Source organism: Phocoena sinus, chromosome 3 (assembly GCF_008692025.1).
Source record: "Phocoena sinus isolate mPhoSin1 chromosome 3, mPhoSin1.pri, whole genome shotgun sequence".
Classification (NCBI taxonomy): Eukaryota; Metazoa; Chordata; class Mammalia; order Artiodactyla; family Phocoenidae; genus Phocoena; species Phocoena sinus.
In genome coordinates, this window is record NC_045765.1 from 157,558,804 (window position 1) to 157,579,009 (window position 20,206).

The 20,206-nt window shown below is 32.9% G+C and overlaps 1 protein-coding gene across 1 annotated transcript in view; it reads left to right on the plus strand.

Annotated features, from left to right (window-relative positions):
- CDH18 (cadherin 18) overlaps window positions 1-20,206 on the plus strand; it is a 498,063-nt gene that overhangs the window by 361,156 nt on the left and 116,701 nt on the right. The gene's annotated exons all lie outside the window — the stretch shown is intronic.

Here is a 20,206-nt window from a genome sequence, read left to right on the forward strand (position 1 = left end):
AGAAAGGGAAAGAAACATATTTGAGTATTTCTAATGTGGCAGAAACTGTGGATAACGTTTTACAGAAAAACCATTAATTATCATAAAGTCCTATAGGGGAGCTGTCCTACTTACACATGCTGTTTAAAAACTGTAACGAAGTAGACAGCGTGGGATGTCAATAAAGACTCTCCACAAGTCAGTATGAAAGGCCGTCCCCAGCCTTATCTCTCAGCATCATTCTCAGTACACTCCATACACGATGGAATACTGCCTGTTCCGAAAATATAACAGTTTGCACATCCTTAAATCAGCCCAGAATTTTCCACACTCACGTTCCTTTGTTTAAAAGCCCACTTACAAGTTTCTCTGACTTCTGTTGCAGAATTAGCAGAGTTAATTAACCCTCATTTCCTGTTACATAGCACTTTCCCGTGAACGTTTATGCTATATTTATTTCCATAGGTGCATATCTCCCCTACTTTGAGTCCCTCTAAGTAAGAATGATGCTTGATTTGTCTTTGTAACCTTAAATATTCAGATCACTGCCCAGCCCTGGATAAATGACTACTAAATGAATGAGTAAATTAGTCGAATTTAAATACTCTGTCAAATTACTATTTTTAAAAGACCATTGTTAAAGAAATGCAGGACTAATTCATAGTTAGGTAAAGCTACTTTAAAATATCAATCCTAAGGATAAGATTATATGACCTGGTTCTTTTATGTGGCTTTTGCTCCATGAAGAATATATGTTTGAAAGAAAATTATAAATCATAGATAAGTCCACATTATTAAGCCATGAAGTATAATTAAATTTCAAGGGCTTCCCTGGTGGCCCAGTGGTTGAGAGTCCGCCTGCCGATGCAGGGGACACGGGTTCGTGCCCCGGTCCGGGAAGATCTCACATGTCCTGGAGCGGCTGGGCCCGTGAGCCATGGCCGCTGAGCCTGCATGTCCGGAGCCTGTGCTCCGCAACGGGAGAGGCCACAGCAGTGAGAGGCCCACATACCACAAAAAAAAAAAAAAAAAAAAAAAAGAAATTCAAGTAGTTTTACAGTGTACTTTTTTTTTTGGTGGTACACGGGCCTCTCACTGTTGTGGCCTCTCCCGTCGCAGAGCACAGGCTCCCGACCTGCAGGCTCAGCGACCACGGCTCACGGACCCAGCTGCTCCGCGGCATGTGGGATCTTCCCGGACCGGGGCACGAACCGGTGTCCCCTGCATCGGCAGGCCGACTCTCAACCACTGTGCCACCAGGGAAGCTCTACAGTGTACTTTTGTATTCATTTTATCCCTTATTCCACACAATATACATATACACATATTTCATTATGAGAAAAGTGCTGTTGAACTCAGCTGAATATAAACTTTATTATAACTTACAACACCAACCTTATTTTCAACCTACCTTATTTTCAATAGATTCTACCACCACTATTTTAAAGATATTAATATTATAACCCTTATTATAATAGAGTGAAAAACTCAAACTCTACGCAGTAGGGGCTCAATAAATGCTTGATCTTGGTAAAAATAATATCTCCCATTCTTTCTCTCCCTCCTTCTCTCCATAAACTGATTTTTAAATAGATAAGTCCATTAAAACTGATTTTAGAAATCAACTGAAAATTGTAATGGTGATGAATATAGAAAAGTATATTCCTAATTTATTTTGATTGATGATAGTTGCTGAAGCATCAGTTCATAGGAAAAACAATTGTTTTACCTGACAAGGACACAGAATAAACGTACACTCATTGAATTAACTCATTATATCCAATGGGATCTACATGTCTTCCGTCTGTAGCAGTCTGTGCAGAATGACTGACAACTGTCAATCCTGCCACATGCTGAGATGCTCTTAGTGTTTTGAAACAGAGGCAGTACACACCCGGAACCTCACACTCTGATTTGTTTAAAAGATATTTTATTGTGCACTCATATTGCACTAAACACATTGCTATTTTCAGAATGATTTGGTGTCACCATGACAAGAGTAGCTTGCAGTAAAGTATTCTTTAATTTTCCCACAAGCATTATAACTCACCAAGTGGCTAGATATATAGTGGGAAACTTTGCAAACCGCATGGAGGAAAAAAAAAAACGATGTACTATGAGGACTTGTGTTCATGAAGCACCATGAAATGCAACATGAAATCTATATACAGTTCAAATTCTATAAAGATCAGTCATCAAATGGACCCAGTAGTCTAATTGTTTCTCTTAAGATGTTTTTGTTTTGTTTGGCTTACAGTTCTTCTGACTTTTTTTTCTCTTCACTTGAGAGAGCCATGTTTTACCATAACTGACTGACTCTGGTTTAAACATCTGGCACACAAAGCTTTGCAAAATATTCCCTCATAGCATTTTTTACAATGTCTTTCTCTTCCTATCAATTTGCTATGGCCTGTGAAAATCAGCTTGTTACATCTTGTATCTTAATTTAAAGTTATCAGTGTATCTTAATTTAAGGTAAATGGGTTTTGAGTAAGCATTTGAGAGTTACAGGTGAACTAGACTAATAATTTGCTTTACAAAGACTCTCTACACTAGGCAGATGCAAACTCAGTGGCCTGGAATACAAGGCAAACGAAAGTCCAGGTGGAAGAGGGCTGCCAGTGTCAGGGAGGCTATAGGGGAGAACAGAGATTGGATGGTACATGTCCAACTAAGAGGACAGCTACTGCTCAATTCCAGTAATACCTACGTGTGGGCAGGAAGAATTAGGAAAGGAAGCTACTTGTTAGACTCACAGTGAAAGAGGGCCAATCAGCCCATCTGTGCCTTGAATCCTTACTCAGAGGACACAAGGGATGCCCAGTTCTTCTGCAGAGACAATATCTCAAGGTGTAAGTTCCTCAATATAAGTTCTTCTATTGAAAGGAATCTATTCTACTTCTTAAGATTCTTGCTATTTCCTTCTCTGGTTTTAACTATGTTATGGTTATTCCATAATTGATTCTCAGACAGATAAAAAGTCACTGAGTTCTATTATTCTGTGTAAAGAAAATGTGCATAAATATCAGTAACTTCCATGAAACCTCATAAAGCAAACCTTCTATACCCTAAAGGAAGTTGTATTTGAGAATTGTCCTCAAAAAGTAAATAACCAGTCTGGGGAAACAAGAAGAACACATGTCAAATAATCATAATCAAAGAGTAGAAATTTGATCGTTTAACAAAACTTCCCCTAAGAACTTGAAATAATTGCAAAATTAAGTAATGCAACAACTTTAACCTGCTTGTGACTCGAGTTGATATAGTTCAATGTAATATTGGGAGGATCAAGTCCTAAAAGCTCAGTAGATGGCAGTATTTCCCATAAACCTAAGAATGAGAAAACTAACTGATGTGGGTAAATTTAATGTTAGTAAAAGAGGTAATACCATTGATGGAAATATTGACATTGATGTAATTTTGTTGATGGTAAAATATTTTAGATGAAGGCCCGTTGTTTTAAAGTTATTATTTGCATTTTCATGAGAACAAATCTAAATGGCATATAATATATTCGGCATTAATATTTTATTTGAAACAGAAATTAAAAAGAAACAAGCAAGCAAGCTTCTCCTTTGATCCATCAAAATGTGAATGCATATTTCAATTACCATCAAGTTGAAGTTTTTCTAGCATACTTTAAAAAATACCTGGTTTATTTTACCATGGTTACAGGCATATATTTTGAAACTTCTTGAGAGTGTTTTTAAGTGTCAGCATGTACTTGATTTAAAAGAAGGTAAATTCCACAGCTTCATGGTTAGTTTTTCTACATATATAAATTAGTTCAAGTTTATTCATTATGTCACTGCAATTTTCTATATTCAAACAGAAGTTTTGTTTGTCAGCTCTTGAAGATATATGTTATTATATCCCATTATGATTACTGGATTTTTCTATTTATTCTTTTATTTTCTATTAGTATTTTTTGGTTTTGTTTTATTTTGGTCAGATATAGTTTGAAATCATGTACCAGATGCACACAGATTTAAGGTATGATATCTTCCTCTTTGAAAGTATGTCATTGTGAAACATCTGTCTTTAATAATGGTTCATAACTTAAAGTCTAATTTAACCTGATATTATTATAACTATTCCAGATATTTCATTTTCCTTTTTTTAATTAACAGTGGATGGTATAATATTTTTCATTTTACTTTTTTACTATATTGTTCTTTTTTTTAAGTTTTATTTAAGACACTAAGTTTTTGTGATTTGTTTTAATCTGGTTTCACATTTTTGTTGTTTATTTTTATTTACTATACTTATAATTAATTACTGGTACATTTCTATTTAAGTCTATCATCTTGCTACTTGTTTCTTTTGTTTCTTTTCTCTCCTTACTTTCTATGAATTATTCATGTATTTAATTTTGTTCATTTTATCCTCCATCAATATTTTTTATTTTACTTTCTTCTATTTTTCTTTAATGTTTGCTCTAGACATTTCAGTTTATTTCATTCCACCTTAAAATATAATTTATCACTTGAAAAATGGAATAACTTTAAACTTTAAAAATCTTTGATTTTTGCTATTTTGTCTTCTTATAAATTAAGCCTTTTGTGAAATTGTAATTTTGTTTTGTTTTGTTTTGTTAAAGAATTATGTTTTAAGTCAATTATAATTTATCCTTCCTGGTGCTATTTATTTTCTTTATTTTCCATTTTTCCTTCTATAGTCATTAATCGTTTTAAAGGAAATTCTAAATTTCTTTAAAAATCCCTTTCTGTTCCTTTAGTGCTAGTCTACTATCAATGATTTTTTTTCCTTTTTAGTTTTTTTCATAAACATTCTTTTTTCCTACATTTTTAAAAGAGTAACTTCCAATGGAAATGGAATTCTAGCTTGAAGGATATTTTTTCTATTTCAATAATTAATGATGTAATGTCTGCTGACCACCATCTTGTCTGTAAAAAAAATCAGTCTCAGTCTTATTATCATTTTACTGTAGTTTATTCTACTTTAATGGATCTTTCTTATTTAAGATATTCTATGCTTAACTTTCCAGAATTTTAACTATGTTGTAACCTAGGAGGTATTTACTTTTTTAAGAATCTGCTTTTCCAATTATAAGGCATTTTAAAGCTATCTTTTATTGAGTTCCAGGAAATTTTGGTCAGCATTTACTAAAATATTTCTTCTATCTTATTTCCTCACTTCTTAACTACTGGTTCTGTGCATAAAGTATACATGTTTGGTCTTTTAACTATGCACCATCAGTCTACTCTTCTATATATACATATTTTTTTATCTCTCTTTTTTGACATAGCTATTTTATATTGACCTATATACTAGTTCACTAACCTTTTCCACCATGTTTATTCTCCAATTAAACTTGTGTATCAAATTTATTAACTATATGCTTCAGCATTGACATATTTTGGCTCTATCATTTTCCCTTGACTTATTAAATATACATTATTGGTATTTGCTACAATTCTTCACCTTTTTTCTATATGTTCTTAAGCCTTAATCTTAATTATTTCAAAATCCTTTCCTAATAATTCCTAAATCAACATCATATCTGCGTCTTTTTATTGCTTGTTTCATTTTTGGTTTTGGTCATTTTCCATTTTTAAGCGTGTCTTATTACTATTAATTGAACATTACGGATAAGCGATTGTAGAAGTTCCTGATTATGTCAGCTTCCTCCACAGAGAGTTGTTTTTCTTTTTGCAGATATATAGAATATGATTACCTAAATAGTTAGACTTTGTTATAACTGGTTAAGTTCATTTTTTCCCCTTATTCATGGGAAGTAGGGAATACTCTTACTCCTAAAAACTAATTTTTCTCTAATATCAACTGGAGTCCACAAGCATTTACAAACTCTGATTCTTGGTGCCTCATGCCTGCTGAAATGTCTGCTTAGGTCTTTTGTCTTCCAGCTTTGCTTTCTTTGAGTCTCCACATATGCCAAATGTAGTGTATATATCTATAATTATCACAGGGAAAATTGCATCAAATTTTGGGGTTCATTTCTCTGAGGTTTCTTCTTTGTATCTTTATTCTCATTTCAGCTACTGTGCCAGTCCTTTAACCCCAACCTCTGTTTCACAAAGTATGTAATTTGGTCTCTTTTCATAGCAAAGCATATTAGAAAAATGCCCTGAGTCGTTGAGAATGTAAAACTCATCTTGTTATGCTTCCCTTTCCCTCAAGGACCATACCTCATCCAAGCCTCGCTGCATTGAATTCTCTCCAATGGCAGTCATTTTATGTATATTGTGCAGCTTGTATAGTTGTATTTGATGGGAGAGTTAGTCAGATATATACAACTCCATCAGGTCCAGAATGGAAAGACCTCTCCATTTGTTTAAGTTGAAATATCATGGAAGATACTTAAATAAATAGTATATCAATTTGATATTTAACCTGGTTAAATTGAAAGTATACATTTTGAAAGAGAGCTGGAATCCTCTAATTAATGGTAAAACAGGCAAGTTATTGGTCTATTGTAAATAGTTTTTTCATTCACCTTATTAAAGACAAAATATATTATCTATGTTATGAGACAATATATAAACGACAATTGAAAATATTATTTTATTTTATATTCATTCTATTAAACAAGATACATACACCTGAAGAGAATATTCTTTCAGACAAGATAACAGCTATAAATAATGTTTGTGGAATTCTTTAAGGTTGGAATATTTGGAATAATTTGAAATTGTCCTGTTTAGAAACTAACTGGTCATAACACATCAATCATTTTATGATTTGTTTTAACCTATTTGGCTGTATGCTATGACAGAGTTGTAGACTGATTTTTTTTCTTTATTTATTCTGTTTTGTACAGATATGTGTTTTTATGGACATGGGCATATATTTCTTAGAAATGATTTGATTGTTACTAGTTAGTCTTTACAAATCCAATTTCTAATTCTTCATAGAATGCTGAAAAAAGTAAGAATGATTTTCAGTTGGGATTTATAAGTTTACAGTTTTTTCAGTTTTCTATGAGTCATGCTTATGATTAAAAGTGAGGAGTGTTAAAAAGTGGCCCATTGTATCATTATTTTGAAAAAAATAAATTTGTACAGGAGAATCAGCTTTGCAATGCTGCCATGTTGACAAATGATAACATAGAATGTAGGTTAAGCAATTTTAAAGGTATTATTCCCAATTACGGTGAATATTCTGATATAGGACAATTGTCCTTTTAATGTGTGGCATTTGAATAGCTGTAGAATTAGTCTTTTATTTTATTCATGTATTAAAAAACATTACAGGCAGAGCTTAACGTAATGCTTAATGATTAGTATTCAATACAAGTGTCTTAGATTCAGGGAAATCCCAGATTCCTTGGTGTGTCCTTTTTCTTTAATTTGAAAATAGCATTTCCAATGTATAATATATCTGCATAAAACAATTTAATGTAGAGATTTGAAACTCTCTTGTTAACCCTATGATGTCAGACATCCTGGATAAATCATATTACAGTATCTTAACCACTTACGTGTCAATCAACTTTCTCCCAGAATCATAAATAATATGTATCTTGTGTAAAGGTGGTCACTTTCCCAAGTAAAATATTATTCATGTAATAAAAAAATATTAACTAGTCAGAATAATGATCAGTTGATTACAGTTCTTATAGGCTAGGGCATATGGTTAATCTTAGGAAATGACTTATTTGCTCCCCTGGTAAAGCTACTGAAGGAAAGGTACGAGGTCTTTTAAAATCAATTAGAATCAAGACTATCCTGGGAAAAAAGTATATTAAAAGGGACAAGCTTCGGGCTTCCCTGGTGGCGCAGTGGGGTTGAGAGTCCCGCCTGCCGATGGCAGGGGACACGGGTTCGTGCCCCAGTCCGGGAAGATCCCACATGCCGCGGAGCGGCTAGTCCCGTGAGCCATGGCCGCTGAGCCTGTGCGTCCGGAGCCTGTGCTCTGCAACGGGAGAGGCCACAACAGTGAGAGGCCCGTGTATCGCAAAAAAAAAAAAAAAAAAAAAGGGACAAGCTTCAATGAACCAAATTCTCTTTTATTATTCCCATGAAGTCTTCCTTTCTTAAATGTACTTCAGCTAATCATTAACATTTTATGATGGAGGTCTAAGAAATTATTGGAAAAGGATCACATATGAAATTATGGAATATTCAGAAAAAAATATGAAATAATATCTGTATATCTATGTCACATAAAATTATGTAGTCTTAACACCAAAATAGGTAACATTAGCACTATTTAGAGGTATCTTTAAAACTTGCTAATGAGGTAGAATATCACTTAGAAATTATTCACATATATTCAACCTAAGGAAAAAAAAAAGACACTACTAATGTACTATAAACAATTTGATACCTAAAATTCAATAATACACATTGCACCACCTCATAGCTCAACAAGTCTAAGCTTCACATCCAGGCATATAAATCATAAATGTTCCAGTATATTTACCTTTCCCAGATAAGGAGAAATTCTATCTTAAAATAATTTAAGGCATCAAAAATGCTATAGACTCTGTAGTAGACATTTGGTGTAACAGAAGTTTCATTCATAGAAAAAATTCTCTCTACACACTTCCTAATTTTTTCCATGGAAAATATAGTTGCCAACAGTGAACCAACCTTCATGATATTTACAAAAAAAGAAATGTAGGTGTATATTTAATCAACATTTTGACAACAACTCAATAGTAAAAAGGAGCTTAAATTTAGAGGAATGAGGAAAAACAAGTTGAAGACTTGTTTGATATGACAAGTCTAGTCTCTATAAGCTGGCACCAGCTATAGAACTCAGAGGCTTCTTCTTTCCAATATAGCCACATCTTCAGCTAGGGAGCTTTCCCCCTTGCATATTTGCCCAGGTGCTGAAGTGCTCTCTGTCTCCTGACCTTGAAAATATAGAGAACATTATAGGAGTGGGGAGTTCCTTTCTACAGGAGCTCTGTTGTAGAGTTCTGTGAAGCCTAAATGTCATACTCTGGACAAATAAGAGATTAGGGAATTATGTGCATTCTGATACTGATGTAATTATGTTTTCCTTCAATAAATTTTAATTTATATTTTCATGTGGTTTGTAGTATTGTGAGTGAATCTGCACTTCAAGGGGGAAATTTGCAAGCTGATGTTGTGAGAGCCCAGAGAGAATATAAGGCAGGATGTAGGCACTGGGAGCTAGCATCTTAGCTTGTTAGCCCTGGAGAAAGGAGGAAGTATATAATTACAGGAATTTAGTAGAGATGTTACTAGAGTTAGGTGTCCTGGTATGAAACCAGGGCTTGCTCTGAAATGAAAAATGGAAAAACTGTACTTATCAATCAACAGAAGATGCAATGTAGACATTGACATTAGGGGAATAGATTAGACACAAGCTGAATACAGAGTAAGTAAACTGGAAGATATGTTTGAAGAAAAATAACCAGAATGCATCTGAGAAGCTGAAAGATGAGAGAGAGAGAGAGAGAGAGAGAGAGAGAGAGAGAGAGAGAGAGAGAGAGAGAGAGGAGAGAGAGAAATATGTACCAAAGGAAAATAAGCTTCAATGTACAATCATAGGACTTTCATATGAAGACCACCAAAGAAAATGGTGAGACAGTGTTCAAAACACAAAAACAAAAATGTAGACTAAGAGTTTTCAAGAATAAATACAGACATGAAACCTTAGATAAATAATTATTATAAGCTCCAAACAGAGTGGAAAAATACTATCACCTAGATTTGTTATGGTGAAGTTTAGAATTCCAAAACCAAAGAGAAAACCATTTAACTTACTATGAACTTATTATCAACAAAAGCAGAGTACAGATGACAATAGAGAATTGTGTTCAAAATTGATGAGAAGGGGGAAAAATTTTTACTCCAGTAATCTTTAGCACACTAAATTGCATTAAAAATGAAGATGATATAAAGATACATTAAAAAAAAAGAATGAATTCACTGTTCAGAGAACCTCATTGGAAAACTACTTAAGATGTTTGTGTCAGAGGCTGCAATCATTATACAACATTCATTCTCATTTGTCTTCCTCAGAGCATTCTGTTTGGAATAGTATTTTACTGACTTCTCATCCTCAAATACTTGGTGTCTCTCTTACCTTCCCTGGTAGATTTAACTGTTCTCTCCCTGTCTCTGCCATGCTTTCCAGTGATTAGAAGATATTTTCCCATTGAATTTAGGATTCACCAGTTAATTTGACCAAGACACCAACAACAATAAATTATGTGGATTTGTGTTTGAAGAAGAAAAAGTATGAAGTAATGCTTATAGGATGCTAGAAGTTGACTGTGTTTTGCTTTGAGAAATATTTTCCTAGGATAATTTGGAAGGCAGAAAATGTACCTAATGAAGCTATGGCTTTAGGAGAAGAGATATTAAGAGGGAATGTCTATAATATGAGTTGATTTTTATTAGCTGTATTTGATAAGATACCACAAGAAAGAGGTCAGCTCAGAAAAAAAAAAATCATGTATTTTCTAAAGAGAAGAGAGGAGAAACTAGAAATTTCATGACTTTTAGGGCTAAAAATGCAAATGTAAACAGTTCAACAAATAAATTAGCCTTAGAGCCTTAAGGAGCAGAAACGCTTTAATGATTGCAGACAATAATTTCTGAATTGCTATGAGCCACTTGACATATTTTCCCTTTAAACAGGGTGTTTATTTCAACAATTTTGTCCTTATTCATCCCCAGTTATATATATGAATTTTTGGTGGGCAAATATGTGTCCTAATTCAGTGGGTCTCTGGAACAAGAAAGCCACATTGTATATGATTATATCAAAAGGTCTTGAAATCAAGACTGGTGCCATGTTTTAAAGAGATTTGGGGGTGTCAGGGAGCAAGTAAGTGGATTTTACCTCTAAGGGGCACATAGTTATTTTAGTCTAGAGAGTGGACAGTGAACGGATTGTATTATTTGTTCACAATTATTTCTTTCCCTCCCTTATCATGCTTTCCTGTAGGTGGCATATATGTCCTTGCTACTTTAACTGTGCTTTGCCAATGACTTTGTTTTGCTAACAGAATATGAGAAGACATGCCATAAGCCACTTTAAATGCCTTTAAGTGGTTTCATTCTGTGTTCCTAATCTTTCCTTCCCAATGACTGCCTTTTCAGCTCATATTCTGAAATGAAAATTCACTTGGAATTGAGCCTAACCTAGTAGTTGTAGCTTAGTCATAGTTCTTATATAATGCAAGATAGAATTAAATATTTGTTGTTGTAAGCTACTGAGATATTTTGGTGATTAATCAACACAGAAATGGCTGATTAATAAACATGCTATATCTGTCATCTTTAGCATTATCACAGCATAATATACTGTATAGTTTTTGTCATATATCTTGCCCATTTTCTTTCTCATAAGAATGTACACTCGTAAGGATGAGGATTTTTGTGTTTATTTATTGTATACTTAGTACCTGAAATTATGCTGCACAGATAAGTAACATTTACAGAATGAGTCAATAATCTACATGAGTCCAAAACTTCATGTGGAAGAGGTGCATATTCATAAATAATCAAGAACTCTTAAGGGAAAATAATGGAGGAGGGGCTGATAAAACAGATATCAACATCCATTTGGTTTGGAAAATAGATCTAGTGGACTTTGTGGAGTCCTTAGGAAGCTGTGTAATATATACTTCAGGACTTGGTATAGGTCCAAATTGGAGTTACAGATTAAAATACATTAGGAAATGAAAGGCACTGGCATCACAGATCATCCTTGTAAAAGTAGATAAATTGGCATAATAAAGGTTACCAAATTGATTAAAGACATAGACTATTATGCTTTTAAAGAAAATGAGATTATCTTATGGTACTAGAAGAGGGGAAGATTAAAAAAACAAGGACATTAAACATAAAATGATCAATCAATATTACTACATAAACATTAAATTTCTTTAAGCCAAAGATATAAACAGGGAAAAGGCAAATTAAAAAAAACATAACAGTCATAATAATAATTACATATCATTATGAGATTAGAAGGTTTAAAAAAAAACTTTTGTATTACAAACCAGAAAAGTTAGGAACATTACCGCAATAAAAGAGAAGATAATCTTACAGATATCCAGAGATCTGAGGATAAGCCAACTATAGGCAATGAATTTTCTTTTTAGAAAACTAATTATCATTTTTAATATAATTGAAACAAAAATAGTTTCAGTATAATAGGTAAAGAAGTCTTGTAAGTTTCTGATATAGATACATTGTTGTTCAAATAGTTAAGAAAAAAAAGAAAAAAAACCAGGCCACCTTGATGATGTGTAAAAGGAGATGTAGGAATAAATTAGGAGTTCTAGAAAATTGAAAATGCTTAATTAAGATCAGTCTTGCAAAGCAGTAAACCTCAAAAGAACCAATAATAATATAAAAACAGTGATATAAAATTAGGGAAAAGAGAAAATCTTGATACAATAAGCCCAATAGTATTTATACGTAGGATGAGGACAGAGAGAAAAATTATGAATGTAAATATACCCTTCAAAACAAAAACAACAAAAAATAAACGTTTTGAAAGAAAACTTTCATGACTAGGAAAAAAAGAGACTCAGAACTCAGATTAAAGCATCTCAACATATTTTAATATAAAAACACCACCAGAGCTAAACACATCCTTGTGATATTTGTTTATTATAAGACCAAAATATATCTCAAAAATTATGATGCAGGAAAAAAAGCTTACCTACAGCATTAGGTCAGCTGCTGATTGTAGTTTTCTCCTCCACCAAACTATATCCCATCTCCTCACAATATATAGTGGTGCAAATGTGGACACTGTAGTTGGTTTGGGGGGAGGTTTTTTTTTAAATATAAATTTATTTATTTATTTTTGGCTGATTAGGTCTTCGTTGCTGCATGCAGGCTTTCTCTAGTTGCAGTGAGCGGGGGCTACTCTTTGATACAGTGTGCGGGCTTCTCAGTGCAGTGTCTTCTCGTTGCAGAGCACAGGCTCTAGGTGCACAGGCTTCAGTAGTTGTGGCACACGGGCTCAGTAGTTGTGGCTCATGGGCTTAGTTGCTCCGCAGCATTTGGGATCTTCCTCAATGAGGGATCGAACCTGTGTCCCCTGCATTGGCAGGCGGATTCTCAACCACTGCGCCACCAGGGAAGTCCTTAGGGGTGTTTTTGTATTGCCATTTTACAAGTCATTACCTACTTCAACCATCAACCAAACAAAAAATTCGCTTTGCCATGAAGGATTTTTTTTCAGTGATTTTTTACTGCTACACAATTCCACTAGAATACCCTTCCACAGTTGATGACCGTCATAACAATAATCAGGGCTGTTCTGTTGTAGCTTGTGTATATGACAACCAAATTATTTACCATGAGTGTACTGGGGCAGCATAATTATTAAATATGATTGTGTTTTACAAAAGCAGAGATACGGGTTAAGGAATGTAATGACTGTTTTACTTCCTAAATAATGTGAAACATAAATTTCTGTATTTTTAAAAACATGTTAAATGATTTGGGTTTCTTTTTTTTTAATCCATAACCTATTCTATGAGATATTGTTTTAAAATCAATTCCTTTGTTATATCAACTAGATCTTTGATTATATCTATGACATTATGAGATTTTAAAATAAATAAATATGTTCTAGCTATGAAATATATATATTTCATATATATAGTTATATGCGTCACAAGTTTTCTCTAGTAAACACTCCAAGAAAAGGAAACTGGGAAAAAAACAAAAATCTCTCCCTTAATTTTAACATGGAGAATTAAGAATTAAGTCTCTTGTTTTAAATTTGTGTTTGTCCTTATAGACCTAATTATAAAATTTATTTCTGGGAAACGAATACATGATCTCTCTCTCTCTCTCTCAAGCTAATATATAAATGGTGATACTATGAAACACACAGTCAAGTAATGTGTTGTGTGTATGTATACCATATGTTTATGTGTGTGTGCTTATATGTGTCTGTGTGAAATAAAAATTTCAATGTGAAAAAAAAACTCAATTTTTTTTTTTTGTTTTATTAGTTTTTCCTTTCTCCTTTTGAAAATTGGATAACACTCCTACAATATATAACCTTTTTTGAGCTCAGACAGAGTACTCTAAGGATTTTTTGGCAACTATAGAAATGCTGATTAGACTGCACTGTAAAATTATCCAAGATAGTGTCTTTTTTTTTTCCCCAGAGAGAGCAATTACTGAATAAAAATAACATGGAAAGGCACAAGATCATTTACCATGTATACTAAGATTCTATGAGTTATGACCTTTGTTAATCTTATTTAGATAAGAGTGCATTGTTTTCTAAATAATAAACTGACTCTTTCTATGTGATTGAATTATATCATGAATAGCTAAGGCAAACTTTAGACTATTAGTCAAAGATTTCTAAATACATTTTGAAACCATATCTTTTAAAATTTCTCCCAAGTGTTTTTTACTCCTATAGGGAATGCCAGTTTTCATAAAATAACAGGTAGACAAAAGTTTGTGTATTATAATTATTATTCAAAGATGATAATACCTAGTATTTATGGATTATTGACTCTCAGTTGTCAGAAACTCTTAAAGGTGATTCTACATGTATATGTCTTCAGGATTGATGGTTGCATGTTGTTTTGTTTTTTTGTTTTGTTAGAATTAGTGTTTAGAGTAAGTTTTGTCTGATATCTTTTGTTATTTAGGATAATTTAATATATTTCCTCCCATGGTTAATCATATTATCCTAAAAATGTGATGGAACATAAAGGTATTATATTTAGGATTAAAGTTTCAAAGGTACATGTAAATATTTATGTTAAACACAAATACTATAACATATTTGAGCATTAAATGCACACTGAGCTCTTTAGAATATGTTTTCTACTCTAAAAAAAAAACCCAGGTCCCAAAGACCTTTGTTTCCTTGAAATTATTTAATTCCTAGTAACTCTATTTTTATATACTTAGTGATCTTTATTGTCAGAGACATCCAATGCTCATTGAGTTCGTCTCAATTTATCATAATATCTCTGTTTTTTCTAATTTCTTCTTTTAGTAATCTTATAATTATCTCACTAGAATATCATATACACACACATACATACACACTCAGTAGTTTTATTTTCCAAATTGCTGGTATTTTTTATCTTATTAGACAGGCTCTTTATTCATTCATTTTATTCATTTGCCTATCAATGGACCCTCAGGTTGTTTCCATATCTTGGCCATTGAGAATAATGCTGGTAATGAACATAAGAATACAGACATCTCTTTGAGATCATAATTTGAATTCTTTTGGATATATACCCTGAAGTGGGATTTCTGGATCATATTGTAGTTCTATTTTAATCTTCTGAGGGACCTCCATACTGTTTTACATAGTTGCTACACCATTTTACATTCCTACCAACAGTGTACAAGGATTCCAATTTCTCCACAACCTTTGCCAACACTTTTTATCTTTTGTTCTTTGACAATAGCCAGCCTAACAGGTATGAGGTGGTCTCTCACTATAGTGTTAATTTGTGTTTCCCTGATAATTAATGATGTTGAGCATCTTTTCATATACCTGTTGGCTATATGTATGTCTTCTCTGGAGATATGTCCTGCTCAAATACTTTGCCCATTTTTAAATTTGGGTTATTCATTGTCTTTGTTTTGTTTGCTATTGACTTGTAGGAGTTACTTATGTATTTTGGAAATTAAGCCCTTATCAGATATATGGTTTGCAAATATTTTCATGCATCCTATATGTTGCCTTTTAATTCTGTTGATTGTCTCCTTTGCTGTGCAGAAGATTTTTTTAGTTTGATGTAGTCCCACTAATCTACTCTTGCTTTTATTTTCTATGCTTTGTGTCATATTCAAGAAATTTTTGCCAAGACCAGTGTCAAGAAGGCTTTTCCCCATGTTTTCTTATAGGAATTTTACATTTTCAGGTTTTACATCTAAGTTTTTAACTCATTTTAAGTTGATTTTTGTGTATAGTAACATAGGTATCCAATTTCATTTTTTCCATGTATGTATCTACTTTTCCCATTACTATTTGGTGAAGAAACTCAGTTCCCCATATTCTTACTCTTGGCACCCTCATGAGAGACCAATTGACCTTATATGCATGGGTTTAATTCTGAACTCTCTGTCTTGTTTTTTTGGTCTATATATCTATATTTATGCCAGTACCATACTGTTTAATTACTGTAGCTTTGTAATATATTTTGAAATCAGGAAGTATAAAGCCTTCAGTTTTGTTCTTTTTTTCTCATGATTGTTTTATATATGTTGGGTATTTTGTAGTTTCATAAAAATTTTAAGATAATAGTTTTCTATTTCTGTGAAAAAGTACCATTGGAATTGTGATTAGACTAGCATAGCATTAAATTTGTAGATTTCTTTGGGTAGTATGGACATTTTGACAATATTAAGCCTAGCCTTATAATCCTTTAGTACAGGATGTCTTTCCATTATTCATGTCTCCTTTAATTAATTTTGTTTTATCAATGTTTTGTAGTTTTCACTACACAGTGATTTTATCTCCTTAAGTTTATTCCTAACTATTTTATTATTTTCAATGCTATTGTAAATAGGATTGTTTTCTGAATTTCCTTTATGGATTGTTCATCATTAGTGTATAGGAACACAACTTGTTTTTGTGTGTTGATTTTGCAAACTGCCAATTTTACTGAATCTGTTTCTTCATTTTAACAGGGTTTTTATTTGTTTATTTGGTTTTGTTTTTGTCTTATGGAGTCTCTAGGATTTTCTACCTATAAGGTCATGTTATCTGCAAACAGAGATAATTCTACTTCTCCCTTTCTCATTGTATTCCTTTTACTTTTTCTTCCTTATTCATTTGGCTAGAACTTCCAGTACAATGTTGAATAGAAGTAGGTGAGAATGGGCTCCTTGTCTTCTTCTGGATATTTGAAGAAAACTTTTTATTTTTTTAACATTGAGTGATATTAGCTCTGAGCTTTTCATATATGCTTCTATTATTTTGAGGTATCTTCCTTCTATACCTAGTTTGTTTTGGTATATATTCAATAATAATGGAATATTATTCAACCTTGAAAAAGAATAGAATTCTACTATATGTGACATGCATGAGCCTGGAGAACTTTATTCTAAGTAAAACAAGTCAGTCACAGAAGGACAAGTACTGTATGATTCCACTTATATGAGGTTTACAAAATAGTCAAACTTGCAGAAACATATAATTCAGTAGTGGTTGTAAAGAGCAAAGAGAATAGAGGAAATGGGGAGTTGTTGTTCAATGGTTGTAAAAATTCAGTTATGCTAGAAGATTAAATTCTAGAGCCCTGTTGTACCACATAGTGACTATGGTTAACAATGCAGTGCTGTGCACATCCAAATATGTTAATAAGATTGATCTCACATTAAATATTTTTCACCACAAAAACAAAATAAACGAAAACATGCAAAGAAACTTTGGAAAGCATTGATGTATTTATCACCTTGATTTTGGTGATGATATTGCCAGTGTTTGCATTTGTCCAAACTCATGAAATTGTACACATTAAATATATACAATTCTTTGTATATCAAGTGTACCTCAATAAAGCTATCTAAAAAGAGAGACTCACTGTAGTTATTCTCCTGGAATTTAGAGTACTTTTAAGTATCTGGCTATTCATTCAGTCCTTGGACATTCTGCAGAAATATTCTAAACCTCTCTTGATTTATAAATAAATATTATCTATCAGCTATTTTGTAGTGCTTAGTAGACATTTCATTTTGAATACTTTGGTATTATACATTTTAATAGTTTGAATCAGTTTGGGCATTTTATAGTCTTCATTATACACTTTTTAGGATATCCACTATACTTAGAATTATCCTTCTGAGTTGTATAATAGCATCTTAAATTCATGTCTAATTATTATTTCTAAAATATAATCCTCTTTGATAAGGCTTTTTTTTTTTTTAGCGGAGTTTTAGATTTACAACAAAATTGGGAAGGAGATGCAGAGATTCCCCATGTATCTTCTGCCCCTGCACTTAAATAGCATCCCCCATTGTCAACGTCAATCACCAAAATTGTACTTTTCTTTTAACCAAGGATGAACTTATATTGACACATAATAATCACCTAAAGTCCATAGTTTAACTTAGGGTTTAATCTTGGTATTATATATTTTATGGGTTTGGACAAATGTATAATGTAGAATGACCACCATTATAGTATCACACAGAATATTTTCACTGTCTTGAACATCCTCTTTGTTCTGCCTATTCATCTCTCCCCACCCCACCCCTGGAAACCACTTGTATTTTTATTGGCTCCATAGTTTTTTTTTTTTTTTCCAGAATGTCATATAATTGGAATCATAGAGTATGTAGCCTTTTCAGATTGGCCTCTTTCATTTAGTAATGTGCACTTACTGTTTCTCCATGTCTTTACATGCCTTGGTAGCTCATTTCTTTTTCTTTTTAACAATAATGTTTCCTTGTGTAGATGTGCCACAGTTTATTTATCTATTCACCAACTGATGAACATCTTGGTGGCTTCCAAGTTTTGGCCGTGATAAATAAAGCTGCTATAGTAGTCTTGTGTAGGTTTTTATGTCAAAAGAAATTTTCAGCTCCTTTGAGTAAAAAACAAGGAGCGTGATTACTGGATGGTATGGTATCCTCTAGGAGGATGAGATGAGAATTTGAATATGACAAGTGATTCATCTTGAACACTGGCCATAACAACAATAATTTATTTCTTTATAAAATAAGATGTGGAGATAAAAATACATTTAAATACATTATTCCAAGAATAAATGTTTATCATGATTTTTGTTTATTTGTTTGGATTTTTGTTTTGTTATGGCTTTGGTTTTAATTTCCCCAAACATTATGCAAAGTGAACAGGATGACAAGAACTAAAATGGTCTTTTGTATTTTGCAAATCACTGACAACTACAGTGCAGTTGTATATGAATTATCTATTGCTGTATTGCAAATCAATCCAATTTAGCAGCTTAAAACAACCAATATTTATTATCTCACTATTTCTGGAGATCAGGAATCTAGGTTTGACTTAGCTGGAGGCTTCAGGTTCAGGTTCATGAGATCTCAGTGTAGGCAGCAGCAGAAGTTATGGTCTTATTCAAAGGCTTGCCTAGGGGGAGGCAGCGATGGTTTTTGCTTCCAGCTCACTAACACGATTGTTGTCAGTTTTCAGTCACTTGTCATATGGTCCACTAGGTAGAGCTTCAATACAACCTGGTAGCTGGATTCCCCCAGGGGAACAATCTAAGGGAAAGTGAGAAAGAGTACCCATGATAGAAGCCATGGTCCTTTCATAACCTAATCTTGAAAGTGACACCTCATTAGTTTTGCTATGTTCAATTTATTAGAAGTGAGTCACTATACCTACCCAACATTTGAGGAAAAGGAATTACTTAAGGGTATGAATATCAAAAAGTAGGAAACATCAGGGGCCACCTCAGAGACTGCATACTAAAGGTTTTTTCACAGTTTACAATTCATAAATTCTCAACTATATGGAAAGTGTATAAAATGTTAAAGTACTAATCTTAATATACCCCATTTTGTCTAATGGGGCAAGGGGAAAAGTTACTATACTTGTAATACTTGGTGTATCAACAAGTATCAATTCTTCCTTTGCACTTGATCTTCTTCTTCCAGGGATACTCTTCCTCTTGTAAGACTCTACCAAAATGTTTTCTGGGCCATGAATTTTTATGGCCCACTGGTACAGGTTTTTGCAACTTTCTTTGTGAAAACAATGTGCTTTGTAATACTACTATCATAATAGTTCTCTGATTTACTTATTTATCTCTGTGTGCTGACTTTTTTTTTGTTTTTCTACAAGTGTCATCGTCCTAGTTTTAGCTAGTTGAAAGTCCTTTGTGAGGCTTACTGAATTATGGGAAATTATATAGTTTAGCTGGAATTTATAGACTTTAGAAACCAGGAACTTGACTTCCTAGACTACCTCAAAAAGTTTTAGGTGACATGTTCTAATTTATTTTGCAACATTTCTATATATTTTTTCATCAGAATAGTGTTCTATTTTGTATGTAACTGCCTAGGAACATCATAATATTTTTAAGGATTCTAAAAATTATTATGGCCCTTAGATTAGTTATTTCAACATGAATTTTGGAAATATGGCCATTGTCAGAAGCCCCTTTTAGTGTTTCACAGCCTTGCCATCAAAAAGGGACTGACGTTCTTTCCTAGTTCCAGTTTGAATATTTCGGGGAGCATACTCTTTTTGTGAATCATTGTGAATCAGCTGCATATCCTTTTACCCTTCAACTGTGAAGGGCAAGGTGGAGTCCTGTAAA